This window comes from Manihot esculenta, chromosome 7 (genome assembly GCF_001659605.2).
Source record: "Manihot esculenta cultivar AM560-2 chromosome 7, M.esculenta_v8, whole genome shotgun sequence".
NCBI classification, from domain to species: Eukaryota; Viridiplantae; Streptophyta; class Magnoliopsida; order Malpighiales; family Euphorbiaceae; genus Manihot; species Manihot esculenta.
In genome coordinates, this window is record NC_035167.2 from 11,853,194 (window position 1) to 11,877,475 (window position 24,282).

Here is a 24,282-nt window from a genome sequence, read left to right on the forward strand (position 1 = left end):
GTCAAACGGGTTAAAGAAGAAGTTTACAGTTTTATGCTTTAAAGTTTATGCTTATGTTTGATCATGTATGGGATTATACCAGCTATACAGGATGTATGTTAGGCTTGCTACGGGTCCCGGCGGCCTTAAGCCGAACTGGATCCTAGCGCCGGTAGCGGTCCGGATTTCCGGGTCGTTACACCATATATATCACATATCATTAATGCACATGCATATTATCATGGCATTTCACATTATCATCAAGACAGGACTCTACATCCTATCCTAGTGGACATGATTTTTCCTATTGTGCTTGCCCTTCTATGACCTCTATGAGCCCGACACTCTCTAGGTCCGACCATATGAACCTAGGGCTCTGATACCAATCTGTAACGACCCAAAAATCGGACTGCTACCGGCGCTAGGATCCAGTCGCCGGGACCCGTAGCAAGCCTACTATACATCCTGTCATACCTGATAAATCCCATACATGATCAACATTTCCATAAAAACTTAAACTTTTTCATACACCAAGCTTGACCTGAGCATGCACCATAACATTAAACATACAAACCCCATACTAGAACCCTCATCAAATGCTCTAGCTGGTTCAACATTACATATGTCAAGCCTGATTCATCATAACTCATCATTAAAACATTAACATAAGTGTAATATCTGGTTAGACTCCGGTATCGGAATTCCTACCGTCCGGTGGAATCTCGGGTGTCGGAGACCTCTAGAAGGGTAAAACCATGTTTTTTATAAAATGTTTTAATGTGTTTTATGTTTTTAATCAAGAAAGAAATGAGTTTTTGTATAAAAATAGCCTTGGAGGAAAACTCAGGTTCGGCCGCCGAACATGCATGCCTTCGGGAGCGCTTTTAGGCCCCCGAAAGCATAAGTGAGGGAAGTCCAGGTTCAGCCGCCGAACATGGCATGCATGCGGAGGCACGTTCGGCTCCCGAATGTGGCCTGGCCAGCCACCTATAAAGGGGTCCCTTAGCCGAAAACGGGCGAGCTTTTCCCCATTTTCGGCCAAGGTGAGCTCTCCGCCAGCCCTCATCGATCTTGAGTTTCTTTCTTCAAATCTTTCACGATTTTCACTAGTTTTCACCTTGTTTTGAAGATTTTTGAGCAAAAGGACAAGTTTTGAGCTTGGAGACCCAAGGAGCTAAAATCTCTCCCAACTCCAAGTTAGATCGCCTCTACTCTCGATCTTCAAGAGGTAAGAGTCGATCTCTAGCTTATGTTGTGTTTTAAACAAGTTTTATACAAGTTTATGAAGTAGAAATGCATGTTTAGGTTGTTTTGAGTTTATGGGTTTAATGTGTGTTTGTAACGATCCGAAATCGGACCGCTACCGGCGCTAGGATCCAGATCGGCTTAAGGCCGTCGGGACCCGTAGCAAGCCTGACATATAACCTGTAAACCTGTATAATCCCATACATGATCAACAACATGCATAAAAATTTAAACTTTTCTTTCATTCATTCCTCATACACCAAACTCAACCTGTACATGCACTAAACATAATCATAACTTGACCCCTCTTGTGGGATCTCATCAATGCCCCAATGGGCGATATACATGTGTTGAGTTGGCTAACATCTGTATCATCAAATATCTAAGATCATGCATCAACAAGGGATTACAATACTCATAGGGTCAAGCACATCTATATTCTCAATATACCTCATTACATAACATACTGAATCTCTTACATTACATTAGTACAATTGTCATGTCCACAATCTAACTATTACATAGACATACTTCAAAACTCTGGCTAACCTCCTGGTCTACCCTGTACCTGCACATCTGGGGTTAGGGGAGAGGGGTGAGCTACAAAGCCCAGTGAGCAGAATAGTGAAATCATATATTAAATTTTCATGCTTTCATGAAATGCAGCACATCACAACAAATCACATCTCGGATGGTATTGTCACCTATAGTCCTCTACATAGTCCAACTGTGCCGGGACGTAGAATGGGTACAACCGGTCTTTCTCTTAACATAACATATCATAACATACCAATGTGCCAGGGACATAGAATGGGTACAACCTGGACTTCCATACCATATCATGCCATAACATCATCATATCATATGAGGACTAAAGGATCATCCAATAACCAATCCACATCAACATCATAAATGCAATGCAACATATTCGTGAATACTAATGCAAGCAACCTACTATATCTCATGGCATTCATGATGCATGGATCATGCTCAAAATTCATATTTCATTTATTTTAAAACTTAAGGTTTATTCCACTCACCTCTGGCTAGCTCTGACAAACTCTGTAGCAGCTGGCTCACTGCTGGGGTCCTCGGTTCCTCGGGTCCGAACCTACACAGGTGGACTCCAATAAGGGACCAAACATACATCAACATAACTCTAATATACTCCCCAAAAACCCCCTAAAACATCATGAAAACATCACATAAAAATATGCAAGAAATGGCTGAACAGGGCACTTTCGGGGGCAGGTTCGGCGGCCGAAAGTCCCTCCAGAGCCGAAAGTCAGGCAGGTTCGGCGGCACCTTCGGCGGCCGAAACTCCCAGACAGAGGCGAAACTCATGCATGTTCGGCGGCACCTTCGGCGGCTGAAAGTGCCAGACAGAGACGAAAGTCTCTTTTCGGGGGCAACTTCGGCAGCCGAAAGGCCTGCCTCCCCAGCCATGTTCGGCGGCCGAAAGTGCCTTCGGCTGCCGAACTTGGTTTCTGCCAAAGGGCAGAAACTTGGTTCCTTTATGCACATTTGCCTCCTAACTCTTCCAACATGCATATAACTCAACCAAAACATGCATACTAGCTCCTAGGGGTCTCAAACTACCTTAAACCCCAACTACAACACACATACACAAGCATTTGCAAGCGACATTTGCATAAACTCAAAAATCATCCATAACTCACTAAAACCTACACATGCATTTCTACCCCATAGATCTTGCATAAAACTTATTTAAAACATAAAATGAGCTTAAGATCGGCTCTTACCTCTTGAAGATCGAGAGAGAGACGACCTAAACTCGGAGATCCAAGCAAATGAGCTCCTGAGTTCCCAAAGCTCCAAAACTTGTCTTAAATGCTCAAAACTTGCAATGAGAGGTGAAAACTCAAGAAAAATGGAGGAGATTTGGAGAAAGAACACAAGGTCTGGGGAGAGGGAGGTCGGAAGCTAGCTATGGCCGAAAATGGGAGAAAGCTCGCCCATTTCGGCTAAGTGACCCTTTTATAGTGGCTGGCCAGGCCACGTTCGGGGGCCGAAAGTGCTTCCGCATGCATGCCATGTTCGGTGGCCGAACTTGGGTTTCGGCGGCCGAACCTGAACTTCTTTCACTCGTGCTTTCGGGGGCCTAACGTGCCTCCAAAACGCATGCATGTTCGGCGGCCGAACTTGACTTTCGGCGGCCGAACTTGGGTTTTCCTCCAAAGACTTTTCATGCAAAAACTCATTTAATTTTTATACTTAAAACCATGAAATACCTTAAAACATTTTATGAAAACATGTTTCTACCCTACTAGAGGCTTCCGACATCCGAGATTCCACCGGACGGTAGGAATTCTGATACCGGAGTCTAGCCGGGTATTACATTCTTGAGCAATGTGGTTATGTTTGATGTGTTGTAGATGGGGTTTAAGATAGTTTGGAGCCCCTAGGAACTTGTATGCTTGAGTATGTATGTTGTAGATTAGGAAAAATGCATGTTTGGATGGTTTTGGGAGGCAAATATGCATGAGGAGCCAAGTTTCTGCCCTTTGGCAGAAACCAGGTTCGGCAGCCGAAGGACTTTCGGCCGCCGAACCTGCCTGGGAGGCCAGCCTTTCGGCTGCCGAAGCTTGCCCCCGAAAGAGGACTTTCGTCTCTGGAGGGCAGTTTCGGCCACCGAAAGTGCAGCCGAACATGCATGAGTTTCGTCTCTGTCTGGGAGTTTCGGCCGCCGAAGGTGCCGCCGAACCTACCTGACTTTCGGCCGCCGAACCTGCCGCCGAAAGTGCCCTGTCCAGCCCTCCTTTGCATGTTTTTCTATGATTGTTTCATGTTGGTCTAGGGGGTTTTTGGGGAGTAGTTTAGAGTTATGTTCATGTATGTTTGATCCCTCATTTGAGTCCACCTGTGTAGGTTCGGACCCGAGGAACCGAGGACCCCAGCAATGAGTCAGCTGCTCCAGTGTCTGGTCAGAGCTATCTAGAGGTGAGTGGAATAACTTATTACGTTTTTAAAGCAAATAATGGACATTTTAGCATGATTCACGCATCATTAATGCCATGAGATATACTAGGTTGTTTGCATTAGAATTCACGAATATGTTGCATTGCATACTCTATTGTTGTTGATGTGGATGAATGTTGAATGATCCATAGCCCTCGATCTATGATGTGACGATGTGATATGTACGGTACGGAATGTAAGACCAGTGGGACCCATTCTACGTTCGCTGGCACTATGTAAGAGAAAGACCAGGACCCATTCTACGTTCTGGCACATTGGAATGTTATGTTATGCTATGTAAGAGAAAGACCAGGACCCATTCTATGTTCTGGCACTATTGGATATGTAGAGGGCTATTGGTGACAACTTCATCCTTGATGTGATTAGCTGTGATGTGATGCATTCCATGAAAGCATGAAATGTTAATATAATATTTTTATTATTCTGCTCACTGGGCTCTAGTAGCTCACCCCTCTCCCTAATTCCCCAGGTTTGCAGGTACAGGGTAGACTAGGAGGTCAGCAAGAGTATTGAAGTCTTGTCTATGTAATAGATAGTGTGGACATGATAAATGTATTTGATGTTATGTAAAAGTACAGTTTAGGCATGTAATGTAATGAGGCTTATGGATGATAGAGGTATGCTTGACCATAGAATATTGTTATCCCTTTTAATACATGATCTTAGATGTTTTATGATGTTTATGTAAACCAACTCAACATATGTTGTATCGCCCTTTGGGGCATTGATGAGATCCCACAGAGGGGTCAATGTTTATGATTATGACTATGTATAGTGCATGTTCAGGTTGAGTTTGGTAAAAGAATGAAAGGATGAATGTATGAAAACTAAAGTCTTAAAATTTTCATGTATGATGTTGATCATGTATGGGATTAAACAGGTTTACAGGTTGTATGTCAGGCTTGCTACGGGTCCCGGCGGCCTTAAGACGACCTGGATCCTAGCGCCGGTAGCGGTCCGATTTTCGGGTCATTACAATAAGATCATGTACAAAAAGGGATTAACACTACTATTAGGGCCAAGCACAACACTAATCCATAAAGCATTACTTTACATCATTATATTACATCATTTATTTTACATGTCCACTACTAGTCTAATACACTTAACATAGCCATCAACCTTGGCGACTTCCTAGTCTACCCTGAACCTACAAGTCTGGGGGTTAGGGAAAAGGGGTGAGCTACAAGAGCCCAGTGAGCAGAACGATAAAAATAGTTTATAAATATATGCCATCATGAAATGCATCACATCACAAACAATTCACATCACGGATGGATTTGTCACCAATAACCCTCTACATAGTCCAATTGTGCCAGGGGCATAGAATGAGCCTCACTGGTCTTTCTCTTAACATCACATAACATAACATATCCAATGTGCCAGGGGTGTAGAATGGGCCTCACTGGTCTTTCTCTCACATCGTACTAGGGGCGTAGAATGGACCTCACTGGACTTCCATACCGTATCATAACATGTTATATCGAGGGCTATTAGGTCATCCAATATCCATCCACATCAACAACATATTATGCAATGCATCATATTCGTGAATTCTAATGCAAAACAACCTAGTATATATCATGGTATTCATGATGCATAAACATGCTAAAAATTTCATTTACTTTGAAACATAGTTCAGTATTGAGATTGTTAAATTGATATTAGATATGTTAAACTGATGTTGAATTAGCATTAGATATTGTTAAATTGATATTGAATTAGTCTTCGCTTTGTTAAATTAATGTTAAATTAGTGTTGGGTATGTTAAATTGATAGTAAATTAGTGTTAGGATTATTAAATTGATATTGGATATGTTAAATTGATGTTGAATTAGTTTTGAATATGTTAAATAGATAGTGAATTAATGTTGAGATTGTTAAATTGATATTGAATTAGTCTTAGCTTTGTTAAATTGATGTTAAATTAGTATTGGATATATTAAGTAAATATTGAATTAGTATTGGGTATGTTAAATTGATAGTGAATTAGTGTTAGGATTATTAAATTGATATTGGATATGTTAAATTGATGTTGAATTAGTTTTAGGTATGTTAAATTGATAGTGAATTAATGTTGAGATTATTAAATTGATATTGAGTATGTTAAATTGATGTTGAATTAGTGTTGGATATGTTAAAATAATAGTGAATTAGTGTTAGGATTGTTAAATTGACATTAGATATGTTAAATTGCTTTTGAATTAGTGTTTCAATTGTTAAAATGATATTGTATTAGTACCCGATATTATTAAATTAATATTGAATTAGTATTGGATATTATCAAATTGGTATTGAATTAGCATTAGATTTGTTAAATCAATGTTGGATATATTAAATTGATGTTGAACTAGTATTGGATTTGTTAAATTGATGTGAACTAGTGTTGAGATTGTTAAATTGATATTGAATTAATGTTGATTATTATTAAATTGATATTGAATTAGTGTTTGGTAATGTTAAATTAATATTGAATTATAAAGAAATTTAAGAATATAATCTTTATATAAACAATTATTTTATTTCATTATAAAACTAATAATAAAAAATTATTCATTGTATATATAATAAGAGTATGAAATAATTTATTTGATTATGAAAGTTATTATATATTATTTTTTAGTGAGTTTTAGTCCACTAATACAAAGTTTTGTTTAATTTGAATATAGTTGTTTGACTTTGGAGGTGAGTATGGAGAGAAATATGATGCAAGTGTAAAGGTAGTAAGTAGCTACTATGCATCGGTGAGGGGTATATGGATGAGTTATTGTGGGAGTTATGCGGCTATATAAGGCTAACGATAATAAAGAATACTTGAAGTATTTAATTAGCAAAACTCATTTTTTGGCGAGATTGATTGGTTTATAACAAAACTTATTCACCACGTCACACCACCTCAAACTTCACTTCTCCATCAGATGCCAAAATTGATTATGGTGTTTATGTTTTATTGCTTTTATATATTATTTACTATTATTAAACTTTGAAATTTATGAACATTGTTAAATACCCTTGTGTGTATTATGAATATAAATTATAATGTCTATGGACCAAGTTTAATTTGTATTGAATATGTTTTTTAATTGTCAATTACAGAAAATTATTTTGTTAATTGTAACAAATGTTATTGAAAATATACAGAATTTTCCGATGAATATTATTGAAATAAGCTTAGAGTTTCCAATGGATTTATGGCGAATATATCCAGTCGGTAATCATTTCCGACAGATTTCCGACGAATTTGTCATTGTTGGAATTTATTTCTCTGACAAAATCAGCGACAAACAATATTTGTCTCTAAATATCCATTGAAAATCTGTCACTAACATTTTTTACGAGGGCAGAAATCTGCTAGAAAAATTAGTGATAGGACTTTAAGTGAAAGATTTTAGTCCGTCGAAAATCCTTTGTTGAAAATATGAGCGATGAAAAATTTTGCACTATTAGTGATGGAAATTTTCATTGGTGATAGTATGATTTTTTATAGTATATGACACGCCTGGATATTAGTTACCCACTAGTTTCTTCAATTACCCTGCATTCCTCACTGGTAAGCTATAGTGCAAGTGCTCACATATTTACGTGGCTATCCATCTAAGGGTTTCTTTTGCTCTGTAATGTCTCCTTTCCAACTCCAAGCATAATAAAAAATCGAATTGAACCGAATAAGAAGGATAATCGAATTGAACCGAATCAGTCTGATTTGGTTCGATCGGTTGAACTGATTTTTAAACTTTTCATTAATTTTTTTTGCTCATTGATTTTTAGTGTTCTAAAATTAAATTGAAGCATTTTAATCTTAACTTTTATGAATAAAAATCAATAATAATTATAAAACAATATAAAATCTAAAATTTAATATCTCTACTCTACTACTACTCTAATAATCCACTCTACTATTTCACACATCATATTCATATATGATATAAAATATAGTCTATAGTCCAATACAAATATAAGGAAAGTTATATAATCCAAAAGTCCAAAATTACATGATCCAATTGACTGAAAGAGCACAAAATTAAATAACAAAAACATCTTTATATTTGCCATCAAGTCTTCAATCATCATATTCTTCAAACTTGAATTGATATTTCACTTGCAAGCATAAAAAATATTAAAATAGCTACAAAAAGTTGTCAGAATCAATTCAATAATAATAAGAAAAAAAGATCTACCTTAAAATCATTCTATTTTATATCAACCATCCAAATTGACAGGTTTTCATTAGTATTGCTACTTATCTCACAATTTGCAATTGCTGAAAAAATAAAAGAAAAATAATTTAATATTTATCAAGTATGAAACATTTAAGCCAATAATAATGTAAGAAATTAAATAAGATTCTATATATCTTCTTCAAGTCTTTCCATATCTGCTATTTATTCTTCAATGGACTTACGACAATGAGATTTTCGAAGCCAATCTTGTGCACATATTAAAGCTTCAACAACTTTAGGAGTAAAAAAACTCCTAAAAGGGTCAAGTACTCTACCCCTAGTGCTAAAAACCGATTATGATGACAGTAGAAATAGGAACTGCTAAAATATCTCTAGCCATATGGGAAAGGATAAGGAACCTATTAGAATTAAGTTTCCACCAAAGTAATATTTCAAATTCATCCTTCTCATCCACCACATAACCATCCATATTTGACTTATTTTTAGCTTTTCCAATCTCAATTTTATGTTTCAAAAATTGACTACCTAATTCATCCTTAGTCTCTTCTTTGATCATTCTTCATCCAAGTTTTCAGTTGCAATTGAATGTGCATGACTATCATTTATGTTTGCATATTCATTACCAAACATTCTCTAGTATTCATCAAACAAGTCATATATAACTGATTTAATTTTATGTGTTAAATCCAAACCCTTTTCATTCCCAGAGAGTGCAAAATCCATAAATTCTATCTTATATCTAGGATCCATCACAACCGCAATATAAATAAATCACAACCGCAATATAAATAAGTTTATTCATTTTATCAGGATCCCCCTAATATTTATCAAACTTCACTTTCATCTTCTTACCCACATTTGCCAAAGTTAGGTCATCACTAATTTTCCACTCTTGTAATAAACAATCAACTGAACTAATCTCATCAAAAAAAATATTGGAATTGACATATCTAAAACCTGAAATCTTTAATGTAAGATCATAAAAATGATCCAAGAAATCTATAATTTTTCTAATATGGTCCCAATCCAAACTATCAGATACACTATCACATTCTTTACCAAATACAAAATCAAGCTTAAAACATGGATCAATAGTTGCAAATCTATCAAATGCATTTTCAAATTTTTCCGCAATTCTCAACATCAAATAGGTAGAATTCCACCTAGTGGAAACATCCAAATATAAATGACATTTACTTTGAATCCCCTCTATCTCACAACATGATTTGAACTTTTGCAATCTAGTAAGAGATTGTCTCACATATCTCATTGCTTCTCTAACCCCTTTTTTACAGCTTTAATATTTTCTTTCAGTCCATCAACCACAACCAAATTAATTATGTGGGCAATTGATAGCGGTTGTCGAAGCCGTCAAAAATAAACCTATTATCAATCAACAAATTAATTTGTAGATAGTGGCAATAGGGTCGAACCACAGGAATTTGACACTAAAGATTTTCCTAGTAATGATTTGGACAAGTAAATAACATAAATAAATAAAAGGAGGGGGGTTTATTTTGATGATTAAAACTAAATTGTAAGAGAGAGCAATAATTTAAAAAGATGAGTAAATCAATGGGAGAAAAGCTCTAGTTGAAGTATGGATCAATTTCAGTTGTTTAGAATTGATCATTGATTATTTGATACTCCTATTTATTTCAATAAATTAGTTTAGGTTGTGGAAGACGCTTCTCACAACCAAATTTCTCTTTAGTTTTAGTTTGACTAGGAAACGTTCGCTAATCAAATACTAGTTAACAAGTTGCCAAGGAACGTCCTTGGGGTTTTTACTTTTCAACTGTTAACTGCATTAAGACTTAGAGAAACCTAATTCTAACATTGCCAACCGCGTGGTCAAGTTTAGATTATGCAACCAAGTGTGCTTGTGTTCAAACAATCTAAGCAATTATGAACTTAAATTATTTAAACTAACAATTTATCACTTATGCAATTAAAAGCAACATGCCTTAATTGATTCTAATAACAAAGCAATAATAGCATGAAGATCAAGTTGCATAAATATTGAAAAATAGGAGCTTAACAATGGAGTTTTAAATCTCCCAATTCATCACAAAACTGAAATTTCCCAACTTCAACTAGAACAGAAGGAGTTTAGCCACTCATGGTGGACAAAAATATACAAAAGGAAAAAAGAAAAATAGAAGAAGAGGCTGTTGTGCTGGTGCCAAATTTCTACAAAATTTTCGATGATGATTTGCTGATTTGTGGCTGTCTCCTTTTATAGGTGAAGAGTCCTAATTCAATTAGGACTTGGAATCCTTCTTTGATTTGGACTTTATGATGGTCTTTAATTCCTCCTTGATTTTGTATTTTATAATCAATAAAATTCTTTTGGTGAAGGATTTTCTTTGGGGTGGCTTTCCGAGTTGTCATAGGATTGATCTTGTAGTGTTTGAAGTAGGATAGCACTTCAATGCTCTTAAATTTGAAATTTTCCTTTTTCCCGCGCTGCTGTCCTCCTCTGTGTCAGTTTGATTTGGGCAGTGATTTGCCCAAATCGCTTGCCCATATCATTTCTGCAAGTCAGTTTCAGTTTTCTGCTTCAGCTTCCTGCGAGTGATTTGGCCAAATCACTTTAACCCAATCAATTTTCTAGCTTTTTCTGCACTTTTTCTCCAACATTTTATTTTCTTCCTTTTCTGCAAAAACATCACAAAAACATAAATTAAGCTGAAAAAATGTGTAATTAAATAGTAATATAGCTAGTAAAAATGTGGCTAAATTATGTTTGATCAAATACCCCCACACCTAACCTTTTGCTTGTCCTCAAGCAATAAATAACTTAGGCAATCAAGCCTCTTTTTCTTTTGAGCCTAAGTACCACTTAATCAGCCCCTCCTAAACTCCCAAATTGAAGCACTACAGTGTAGAGTACATGCACTAAGGTTGTCCTCTCTTTCCTTGTTTCTTCCCACCCACCATGGCCAAGAAAAAGTTTTTTATTTGATCATGCTTATTCTTTCATTTTAGGCTTAATACAACCTCTAAGAGTGACTTGCCCTTTTTTTTTATTTTCATTCAACAGCACTTTTTCTTATTCTTGCCTGAAAAAGTCTCCAACCTTTTTACGCGAAGGTGCATATTGGTGATACTCACCCCTGGTTACTCAGTTAGTCACTTATTCAAGTGGCTACTAGCTCTGTTTATAGTCATTAACCATTGGAACAGGTTTGTGTTGTGTGCTTTTTGCTGAGTTATTTTTCCTTTTTTCTTTTCTTTTCCTTTTTCATAGCAGTTTGGGCAAATCAGCTCATAGGGAGTTACACTAACTTTTTATTGCATGTATTTGTATTTTTCTCTTGACTATAGCAAGTGCAGAGATCCAATTTAAGAGAAAAACTCTCTAAGTGAAGGTAACACAACGTAAATGATTCAATTTAAGCTTAAAGGGTTGGAAAATTTAATGGGGTCATGAGATAGGAGGCTCTTTTAACCTAGTCATCTATGCTGAGTAGAGCAAATGCTAAAACAATCTGTGTGTGTGTGCATGTATGCCGAAGTGAAAAAGAAACGTGTGTGAGAAAAATTTTAGTGTGTGTAAATGGATAAAAAGAATGCAAAAAGAAGTAAAAAGAAAGCAAAAGATAGCAAAGGATAGTGCAAAAATATTCCCCCAGTACCCCCACACCTAGTCTAAGCATTGCCCTCAATACAAAATATATAAAGAGAAAAATAAGAGAGAAATGTACTCTCTAGGGTGGTGATTTGATCAAATTGCCTCCCAGTAGCGCCCTGGTTTAAAGTCGTGGGCCGGACTTTCATGACTTGATCAAGGCTCAAGTAATTGGGGGAGGGAAAAGGGTCCCAACAGAATTAAGTAAGAAGTGCAGCACGCCTTTCGTTTTGGTTATAACCCATCCTATTTCTTTTATATACTCATGAAGTAACATGATCAGTTTCTCCTCTTTCAAGTGAGGTGTACTTCTAGCCCTTATGTTTGAATTTTTGAGGTGATTGGGCAGCACTTTGAACTCCAATTCATATTTCTCCATAAAAGCTGGCTGCAATCTGGTACTGAATTTGGGCAATTCAAATTCTGCTTGCACTGATCATTTGGGCAAATCAAAATTTGTCTACGCAAGTGATTTGGGCAAATTGCCTCTGGACCAGTCTGTGCAGCATGCTGTCTCTTCCATTTCTGTTTCTTTCAAATTTTTCTCATTCTCCTCATCCTTCTGGCTGGTGTCCCTTGGTATTTGTTTGACAGCATCAAGCAAAGGTATATTGATCTCCACTTTGCGAAAGGTTTCAAGTATTTCTTTTTCTTCTTTTTCCTTTTGAGATTTTGCAAACCTTTTTGGAAAGGGAGGTGGTACCTTGAATTTTTCTTCTGGTTGCTGATCTGCCTTGGTCTGTTTGGAGCTAGATTCTGCCTGGGTCATTGATTTGGGCAAATCGCCTTCTGCCTTCTCTGAGTATTTGGGCAAATCACCACTACTGGGCAGTATTGTCTGTCCATCGATTGGGTCTGCAATTTGGGCAAATCGACGCCCTATATCACTTTCTGGCAGTTTCTCCTCAGCACCTGGTTTCTGTATTTGGGCAGATCGTTGCTCAGTTCTGCTGTCTTGAAGCTCTTTCCTGCTTCTTAATGTGATGGCACTAGCATTCTGCCTTGGATTGATCTCAATTTGAGAAGGTAGCTTTCCTTGTGATTCAAGCTTAACGACCCGAAAATCGGACCGCTACCGGCGCTAGGATCCGGGTCGACTTAAGGCCGCCGGGACCCGTAGCAAGCCAAACATATATCCTGGAAACCTGTTTAATCCCATACATGATCAAGAAAATACATAAAAATCAAAACCTTTCTTTCAAACATCCAACTCAACCTGAACATATACTGTACATAGTCATAATCATAGTTATGATCCCTCTGTGGGACCTCAACAATGCCTCAAAGGGCAAATACATCATGAGATGAGTTGGCTTTCATAACATTATAAAACATTTTGATCATGTAACAAAAGGGATACCTCAAAACATAATGTCAAGCACAATATCTAATCCTCAATATCATTACACATAACATAACTATAATATACTGAAATCTCTTACATTACATCATAATACAACTGTCATGTCCACAACTAACTATTACATACACACTTCATATCTCTGGCTAACCTCCTGGTCTACCCTGTACCTGCACATCTGGGGTTAGGGGAGAGGGGTGAGCTACAAAGCCCAGTGAGCAGAATAGAGAAAACATATATTAAAATTTTATGCCATTATGTAATGCAATACATCACAACAAATCACATCTCGGATGGTATCGTCACCAATAGTCCTCTACATAGTCCAACTGTGCCGGGACGTAGAATGGGTACAACCGGTCTTTCCCTTAACATAACATATCATACAGTCCAACTGTGCCAGGGACGTAGAATGGGTACAACCTGGACTTCCTCTTACATCGTGCCAGGGACGTAGAATGGGTACAACCTGGACTTCCATACCATATCATGCCATAACATCATCATATCATATGAGGACTAAAGGATCATCCAATGACCAATCCACATCAACATCATAAATGCAATGCAACATATTCGTGAATACTAATGCAAGCAACCTACTATATCTCATGGCATTCATGATGCATGGATCATGCTCAAAATTCATATTTCGTTTATTTTAAAACTTAAAGTTTGTTCCACTCACCTCTGGCTAGCTCTGATAAACTCTGTAGCAGCTGGCTCACTGCTGGGGTCTTCGGTTCCTCGGGTCCGAACCTACACGGGTGGACTCCAATGAGGGACCAAACATACATAAACATAACTCTAATACATTCCCCAAAAACCCCCTAAAACATCCTGAAAATATCACATAGAGATATGCATGAAGTGGCTGAACAGGGCACTTTCGGCGGCACCTTCGACGGCCGAAAGTCCTGGACAGAGACGAAACTCAGGTAGGTTCGGCGGCACCTTCGGCGGCCGAAAGTGCCAGACAGAGACGAAAGTCTCTTTTCGGGGGCAACTTCGGCAGCCGAAAGGCCTGCCTCCCCAGCCATGTTCGGCGGCCGAAAGTGCCTTCGGCTGCCGAACCTGGTTTCTGCCAAAGGGCAGAAACTTGGCTCCTTTGTGCATTCTCGCCTCCAAACTCACCAATCATGCATATATCTCAACCAAATCAAGCATACAAGTTCCTAGGGGCCTCAAAACATCAAATACCCCAACTACAACACTTCAAACACCCACAATCAACACACATTGACCAAAACATCAATATTAACCCATAACTCAAAATATAACCTAACATGCATTTCTACTCATAGATCTAGCATAAAACTTACTTAAAATATATAAGGAGCTTAAGATCGGCCCTTACCTCTTGAAGATCGAGAGGAAGACGACCCAAACTTGGAGATCCACGAAAATGAGCTCCTGAGTTTCCAAAGCTCCAAAACTCGGTTTAAAAGCTCAAAACTTGCAATGTGAGTTTAAAACTCAAGAAAAATGAAAGAGATTTGGAGGAAGAACACAAGAGTTGCAAAAGGAAGGTCGGAAGCTTGCTGTGGCCGAAAATGGGAGAAAGCTCGCCCATTTCGGCTAAGTGCCCCATTTATAGGTGGCTGGCCAGGCCACGTTCGGGGGCCGAATGTGCCTCCGCATCCATGCAATGTTCGGCGGCCGAACTTGACTTTCGGCGGCCGAACCTGGACTGCCCTCACTCATGCTTTCGGGGGCCTAACGTGCCTCCAAAACGCATGCATGTTCGGCGGCCGAACTTGACTTTCGGCGGCCGAACCTGGGTTTTCCTCCAATGCTATTTTCATGCAAAAACTCATTTAGTTTCATACTTTAAAACCATTAAAAACATGAAAACATTTTATGAAAGCATGGTTCTACCCTTCTAGAGATCTCCGACATCCGAGATTCCACCGGACGGTAGGAATTCCGATACCGGAGTCTAGCCGGGTATTACATTCTCCCCCCTTAAGAACATTCGTCCCCGAATGTTCCTCACTAGCACACATAGCATGGCAAAGAACATAACACACATACAAGGCACATAAACACATAGGGATCTAACCTTAAAAGAGATGAGGGTACTGCTGGAGCATAGACTCCCGTGTCTCCCAAGTGCATTCTTCCAAGTTGTGGTGGTTCCACAGGACTTTCACCATCGGGATTTCCTTGTTTCTTAACTTTCTGATCTGGGTGTCTATGATCCGCACTGGCTGTTCAACATAGGTGAGATCCTCTTGGACCTCCACATCAGGCTCATTAAGAACCTTGCTCGGATCTGACACAAACTTCCTCAACATTGAAACATGGAAAACCGGATGGATTCTTTCCATCGAAGCAGGTAAATCCAGCTTGTACGATACATTTCCAATCTTTTGCAAGATTTCAAAGGGTCCGATGTATCGTGGGGCTAGTTTACCTTTCTTCCCGAAGCGAACCACTCCCTTCATTGGAGACACCTTGAGCAATACCATATCCCCCTCCCGAAACTCTAACTGTCTCCTGTGGACGTCTGCATAGCTCTTCTGTCTGCTGGCAGCAGTCTTGATTCTTTCTCTGATTATGGGCACCACCCTGCTGGTGATCTCTACTAACTCAGGCCCTGCCAAGGCCTTTTCTCCAACTTCCTCCCAGCAAACAGGTGATCTGCACTTCCTTCCATACAAAGCTTCATATGGAGCCATCCCGATGCTAGCATGATGGCTGTTGCTGTAGGCAAACTCCACCAAAGGTAGATGCTGCCTCCAAGAACCGCCAAAGTCCAGCACACACATTCTGAGCATATCCTCGATAGTCTGGATGGTCCTTTCTGACTGTCCATCAGTCTGGGGGTGGAAGGCAGTACTGAAATCCAACCTAGTACCCATGGCATTCTGCAGACTGCGCCAAAACCTGGAGGTGAACTGGGGCCCTCTATCTGACACTATCGAAACGGGAACCCCATGCAGCTTGACAATCTCATCCACATATACCTGCGCCAACTTGTCTACAGAGTAGCCACTCGTGACAGGAATGAAGTGAGCAGATTTGGTGAGTCTGTCCACGATCACCCATATGGAGTCCACTCTGTTGGACGCCGCCGGTAACCCCACTATGACGTCCATAGCTATATTTTCCCATTTCCATTCTGGAATAGGTAGCGGGTTAAGCATTCCAGCCGGCTTCTAATGTTCCAGCTTCACCCTCTGACACACTTCGCAGGCTGACACGAACTGTGCCACTTCTTTCTTCATAGCTGGCCACCAATAAACCTTCTTTAGATCTTGATACATCTTGGTGGCTCCGGGGTGAATGCTGTATCTTGCATTATGAGCCTCTCTCATAATGTCTCCTTTTAGCCCTATGTCATCTGGTACACATAGTCTGCTCCCATAGCGGAGGATCCCCTTGCTGTCGAATCTGAACTCACTACCATTGCCTGACTGAACAGTCCTAGCAATCTTCACTAACTCCGGGTCCTCATGCTGTTTCTGAGCCATTTGCTCCAGAAACACAGGTGTCACTTTCATCTGAGCAACTAAAGCACCTGTACCAGACAACTCCAACTGTAGACCTTCCTCAATGAGCTTGTAAAACTCCTTCACCACTGGTCTCCTCTCTGTCGTGATGTGGGATAGACTGCCTAGTGACTTCCGGCTTAGGGCGTCTGCCACGACATTCGCCTTACCCGGATGATACTGAATCTTGCAATCATAGTCACTCAGCAGCTCCACCCACCTCCTCTGCCTCAGATTCAGATCCCTCTGACTCAAGATGTACTGCAGGCTCTTATGATCTGTAAAGATCTCACATTTCACCCCATAGAGGTAATGCCTCCACATCTTGAGTGCAAAGATTACTGCTGCCATCTCAAGGTCATGTGTGGGGTAATTTAACTCATGCTTCTTCAGCTGCCTAGAAGCATAAGCGATCACCCTCTCATTTTGCATCAGTACACAACCCAGTCCCACACGGGACGCATCACAAAAGACTGTAAAGTCCTCATCACTGGATGGCAGAGCTAAAACTGGTGCTGAAGTCAACCTCTTCTTAAGCTCTTCAAAACTCTCTTCGCACTGGTCGGTCCACAGAAATTTCTGATTCTTCCTGGTTAATCTGGTAAGAGGAGCTGCTATCTTTGAGAAGTCCTGAACGAACCTCCTGTAGTAACCTGCCAAACCCAAGAAACTTCTAATCTCTGTCACTGAAGTGGGTCTAGGCCAGTTAGCCACAGTTTCTGTCTTCTTGGGGTCCACCTCAATCCCATTCTCTGACACTACATGCCCCAAGAACGAAATGCTCCTCAGCCAGAACTCACATTTAGAGAACTTGGCATACAAGCCATGTTCCCTCAAAGTCTGCATGACCAACCGCAGATGATGGGCATGCTCCTCTGCATTCCTGGAATACACTAAGATATCATTTATGAAGACAATAACAAAGTGATCCAGGTACTGGCTAAACACTCTGTTCATGAGATCCATGAATGCTGCAGGGGCGTTAGTTAACCCGAACGGCATCACAAGGAACTCAAAATGCCCATATCTGGTCCTGAAAGCCGTCTTTGGCACATCCTCATCCCTTATCCTTAGCTGATGGTACCCCGATCTTAGATCTATTTTGGAGAAACAACCCGCTCCGGTTAGCTGGTCGAATAGATCATCGATCCTAGGCAATGGGTACCTGTTCTTGGTAGTGACTTTGTTCAACTGCCTGTAGTCGATACAAAGTCTAAGGGATCCATCCTTCTTCCTCACAAACAAGACCGGAGCACCCCAAGGTGAGGTACTCTGTCGGATGAAACCCTTTTCTACCAGCTCTTGCAACTGCTCTTTCAACTCCTTTAACTCGGCTGGAGCCATCCTGTAGGGAGGGATAGAGATCGGTCTAGTTCCAGGCACCAACTCTATCTCGAACTCTATCTCCCTAGCAGGTGGTAAACCTGGAAGCTCATCAGGAAAGACATCCTGAAACTCTCTGACAACTGGCACCGAGGCCGGCTCCCTGACCTGACTGTCTAGCTCTCTCACATGAGCTAAGTACCCCTGACATCCCTTCCTAAGCAACCTACGAGCCTGAAGAGCTGATATCAGACCTCTAGGTGTGCCCCTCTTGTCTCCTCTGAAGACGACCTCTGACCCGTCCTGATCTCTGAACCTGACTACCTTGTCCCTGCAGTCCAAGGTAGCACCATGGGTAGATAGCCAATCCATCCCTAGAATGACGTCAAAGTCTGTCAAATCTAGAACCACAAGGTCGGCGGAGAGGCATCTTCCCTCAATAAAAACTGGACTGTACTAGCAGACTGACACTGCCACTGACGGGTCACACTTGGGTCCACTGACCCATAGGGGACACTCTAACCCAAAGACTATCAGACCTAACCTCTCAACGGCTCTCGGAGCAATAAATGAATGAGATGCACCCGGGTCCATTAATGCATACACATCAGAACACCCAATGACGAGATTACCTGACACCACGGTGTTGGATGTGTTAGCCTCCTGCTGTGTCATGGTGAAGATCCTGGCTGGAGCTGATGGACCTTCACCTCGGGAACCAGAAGAAGAGGCTGCCCCTCTCCCTCTACCTCTGCCACTGCCCTGAGTTGTGGCTGGAACTGCTGGCTGTGCCACACTACCAGAAGCTGTCTGCTGGGGCTGGCCCATAAAAGGCGCTCTAGGACAATCCCGAGCTATGTGTCCCTCCTGTCCACATCTGAAACACGTGTTAGTCCCAGCTCGACACACTCCTCTGTGCGGTCTTCCACATCTCTGGCATTCTGTACCATCTGAGCCTGAGCTCGAGCCACCGCCAAATCCCAGACTAGACTTCAACTTGTTCCAAAACTTATTCTTCTTCGGCTTCCTGGTGGTACTATCCCACCTCTTCTTACCTGAGCTCTGAGAAGAGAAACCTGGTCCTCCTCTGCCTGGGGTCTTAACCCCTGAAGACTGGGTCACTGATTGCTTCACTGACCCCTCAACTATAGCACTTGCCTCCATTCTTCGAGCCATATCTACCACAGTGTGGAAACTTTCTCTCTCAGCTGACTGAACCAACGAGGAGTACCTGGAATGCAGCTTCATAACATATTTCTTGGCTTTCTTCGTATCTGAATCTAGAGCTTGCCCTGAAAAAGGCAATAGCTCCAAGAATTTATCCGTGAACTCCTCTACACTCACGTGCTCTGACTGCCTCAGTTGCTCAAACTCAATCATTTTCAGTTCTCTAGAACTGTCTGGAAAAGCCCATCCAGCGAACTCATTCGCAAATTCTTCCCATGTCATACCGTCTAGTCTCGGGTCCACATAACACTTGAACCATTTCCGTGCCTTCTTGCACTTTAAAGTGAACCCTGCCATCTGAATGGCCCTGCTGTCACTTGCCCCTAGCTAATCAGTTATTGTCTTCACCACTCTCAGATACTCAAAGGGGTCATCCCCTGACTTGTATTTGGGAGCATCTAGCTTGAGGTAATCTGTCATCTTTACCTTGCTCCCATCGACTGAGCTAGGTCTAGGAGGTTGAGTAACTGGGGCTGCTGGTTCTGTAGGTGGTGGAGGTGGAGGTGCAACATTCCCCGAGGTGGGGTTTGCCGGGTTTGGATAGAAAGGTGAGGGTGGATAAGCTGGGTACTGTGTGTAAGGTGGATAGAAAGGTGGATAAGGCATGTAGGTAGGGTAGGGGTTAAAGCTGGAGTAATCTGATGTGCCTCCCATCGGATACCCTGAACCCTGTGGGAAGGGTGGATAATGGGGTGGAAAACCATACCCCGAGGCCTGAATGCCTCCCTGAGTTTCCCCTGTCCCTTCTTCCTCCATGCTCACATCCAGGTTCCCATCCCTCCTCTGATCCTCTTCCATAACCTCCCTCACACCTGAAGAACTTCCATCTCTATCAGTCCCCCTTCTGCTGGCATCAAAAGACCTTCTAGGGTCCCTTGACACTCTATCTCTGTTGGCTCTACAAGACATTGCCCTAGGCAATGTAGGAGGACGGGCGCTCGTGCCCTCATCCTCAGGTGGCACTCCAGTCAATCGCGCAGATCGACGAGTTCCTCTCATCCTATCCTCTGAAAAACAGCTCATAACAAGCAAACATTAGCATCATATGGTTCATGTGGGCACACATGAACCCTCATCGCATACATCACATAGCATAGCATATCATTAATGCACATGCATAAAGTCATGGCATTTCACATCATCATGTAAGACAGGACTCAACATCCTATCCTAGTGGACATGACTTTCCTATTGTGCTTGACCTTCTATAACATCTATGAGCCCGACACTCTAGGTCCGATCCTATGAACCTAGGGCTCTGATACCATTCTGTAACGACCCGAAAATCGGACCGCTACCGGCGCTAGGATCCGGGTCGACTTAAGGCCGCCGGGACCCGTAGCAAGCCAAACATACATCCTGGAAACCTGTTTAATCCCATACATGATCAAGAAAATACATAAAAATCAAAACCTTTCTTTCAAACATCCAACTCAACCTGAACATATACTGTACATAGTCATAATCATAGTTATGATCCCTCTGTGGGACCTCAACAATGCCTCAAAGGGCAAATACATCATGAGATGAGTTGGCTTTCATAACATTATAAAACATTTTGATCATGTAACAAAAGGGATACCTCAAAACATAATGTCAAGCACAATATCTAATCCTCAATATCATTACACATAACATAACTATAATATACTGAAATCTCTTACATTACATCATAATACAACTGTCATGTCCACAACTAACTATTACATACACACTTCATATCTCTGGCTAACCTCCTGGTCTACCCTGTACCTGCACATCTGGGGTTAGGGGAGAGGGGTGAGCTACAAAGCCCAGTGAGTAGAATAGAGAAAACATATATTAAAATTTTATGCCATTATGTAATGCAACACATCACAACAAATCACATCTCGGATGGTATCGTCACCAATAGTCCTCTACATAGTCCAACTGTGCCGGGACGTAGAATGGGTACAACCGGTCTTTCCCTTAACATAACATATCATACAGTCCAACTGTGCCAGGGACGTAGAATGGGTACAACCTGGACTTCCTCTTACATCGTGCCAGGGACGTAGAATGGGTACAACCTGGACTTCCATACCATATCATGCCATAACATCATCATATCATATGAGGACTAAAGGATCATCCAATGACCAATCCACATCAACATCATAAATGCAATGCAACATATTCGTGAATACTAATGCAAGCAACCTACTATATCTCATGGCATTCATGATGCATGGATCATGCTCAAAATTCATATTTCGTTTATTTTAAAACTTAAAGTTTGTTCCACTCACCTCTGGCTAGCTCTGATAAACTCTGTAGCAGCTGGCTCACTGCTGGGGTCCTCGGTTCCTCGGGTCCGAACCTACACGGGTGGACTCCAATGAGGGACCAAACATACATAAACATAACTCTAATACATTCCCCAAAAACCCCCTAAAACATCCTGAAAATATCACATAGAGATATGCATGAAGTGGCTGAACAGGGCACTTTCGGCGGCACCTTCGGCGGCCGAAAGTCCTGGACAGAGACGAAACTCAGGTAGGTTCGGCGGCACCTTCGGCGGCCGAAAGTGCCAGACAGAGACGAAAGTCTCTTTTCGGGGGCAACTTCGGCAGCCGAAAGGCCTGCCTCCCCAGCCATGTTCGGCGGCCGAAAGTGCCTTCGGCTGTCGAACCTGGTTTCTGCCAAAGGGCAGAAACTTGGCTCCTTTGTGCATTCTCGCCTCCAAACTCACCAATCATGCATATATCTCAACCAAATCAAGCATACAAGTTCCTAGGGGCCTCAAAACATCAAATACCCCAATTACAACACTTCAAACACCCACAATCAACACACATTGACCAAAACATCAATATTAACCCATAACTCAAAATATAACCTAACATGCATTTCTACTCATAGATCTAGCATAAAACTTACTTAAAATATATAAGGAGCTTAAGATCGGCCCTTACCTCTTGAAGATCGAGAGGAAGACAACCCAAACTTGGAGATCCACGAAAATGAGCTCCTGAGTTCCCAAAGCTCCAAAACTCGGTTTAAAAGCTCAAAACTTGCAATGTGAGTTTAAAACTCAAGAAAAATGAAAGAGATTTGGAGGAAGAACACAAGAGTTGCAAAAGGAAGGTCGGAAGCTTGCTGTGGCCGAAAATGGGAGAAAGCTCGCCCATTTCGGCTAAGTGCCCCATTTATAGGTGGCTGGCCAGGCCACGTTCGGGGGCCGAATGTGCCTCCGCATCCATGCAATGTTATGCGGCCGAACTTGACTTTCGGCGGCCGAACCTGGACTGCCCTCACTCATGCTTTCGGGGGCCTAACGTGCCTCCAAAACACATGCATGTTCGGCGGCCGAACTTGACTTTCGGCGGCCGAACCTGGGTTTTCCTCCAATGCTATTTTCATGCAAAAACTCATTTAGTTTCATACTTTAAAACCATTAAAAACATGAAAACATTTTATGAAAGCATGGTTCTACCCTTCTAGAGATCTCCGACATCCGAGATTCCACCGGACGGTAGGAATTCCGATACCGGAGTCTAGCCGGGTATTACAATTGTCTGTCCATCGATTGGGTCTGCAATTTGGGCAAATCGACGCCCTATATCACTTTCTGGCAGTTTCTCCTCAGCACCTGGTTTCTGTATTTGGGCAGATCGTTGCTCAGTTCTGCTGTCTTGAAGCTCTTTCCTGCTTCTTAATGTGATGGCACTAGCATTCTGCCTTGGATTGATCTCAATTTGAGAAGGTAGCTTTCCTTGTGATTCAAGCTTACTCATGGATGAGGCTATTTGGCCCACTTGTTGCTCAAGATTTTACACTGAGTTTGCTAAGGATTTCACGATCTCTTCAAGGGGTGTATTGGACTTTTGAGGTGCTGTTTGGGCTGGATTCCTTTGCTGATAGCTCAAATATTGATTGGCCCTTGCATAACTGAAATTTGGATGGTCTCTCCAACCTGGGTTGTAGGTATTAGAATAGGGATCGTACCTTCCTTGCTCATTAAATCCTCCAACTGCATTGACTTGCTGGTCCTCTTCTTGAAGAGAAGGGCATAGGTCAGTTGGATGGTTTATGTTTGCACATATTCCACATGGCTTGGGTTGCTGAATTTGCTGGACTTGTTGAGCTTGACCCACAACAAGGCTATGGACAACATTGGTGAGATCAGAGATTTGCGATGCTAAAGTGGATGTACTCACCTCATTCACCCTTCTTGGTGGCTGTTCTTGGTCTCCAAATTGCTGTGAGGCTGTTGCCATGGTGGAAATTAAATCCCTTATGGCTTGAGGTGACTTGTCTTCAATTGATCCTCCATATGCTGCGTCTATAAACTTTCTTTCCGAAGGTAGCAAACCTCCATAGAAGTATTCGATGAGTGATTTGTCAAAAATATCATGTTGAGGGCAGCTTGTGCACAACCTTTTGAATCTTTCCCAATATTCATATAGCTTTTCATAATCCTTTTGCTTGATGCAACTGATCTCTCTTCTGATGCCAATAGCTTTTGAGTTTGGAAAGTATTTGCTGAAGTAGGCTCTCACCATCTCAGCCCATGAAGTGATAAATCCAAGTGGTAAATAGAATAACCAATCTTTGGCAAAATCATCAAGAGAAAAGGGAAAAACTCTTAATTTAACATGCTCTTCGGAAATACCTTGAGGCCTCATTGTTGAACACACAATGTGAAATTCTTTAAGGTGCTTGTATGGATTTTCATTTTTCAAACCTCTGAATTTTGGAAGGAGATGAATTAATTCGGTTTTGAGCTCAAAAGGGGCTGCCAAAGGTGGGTAAGTGATGCACCTTAGTGCTTGATCATCCAAGGGTGTTGCTAGTTCACAAAGAGTTCTTTCT

At 41.2% G+C, this 24,282-nt stretch overlaps 1 non-coding gene across 1 annotated transcript; it reads left to right on the forward strand.

Moving 5' to 3' along the window:
• The first annotated feature begins 23,817 nt into the window (after window positions 1-23,817).
• On the forward strand, window positions 23,818-23,924 carry LOC122724274. The gene has a single exon (XR_006351538.1). It is a non-coding gene; the product is annotated as a small nucleolar RNA R71 (small nucleolar RNA).
• The last annotated feature ends 358 nt before the right edge of the window (window positions 23,925-24,282 follow it).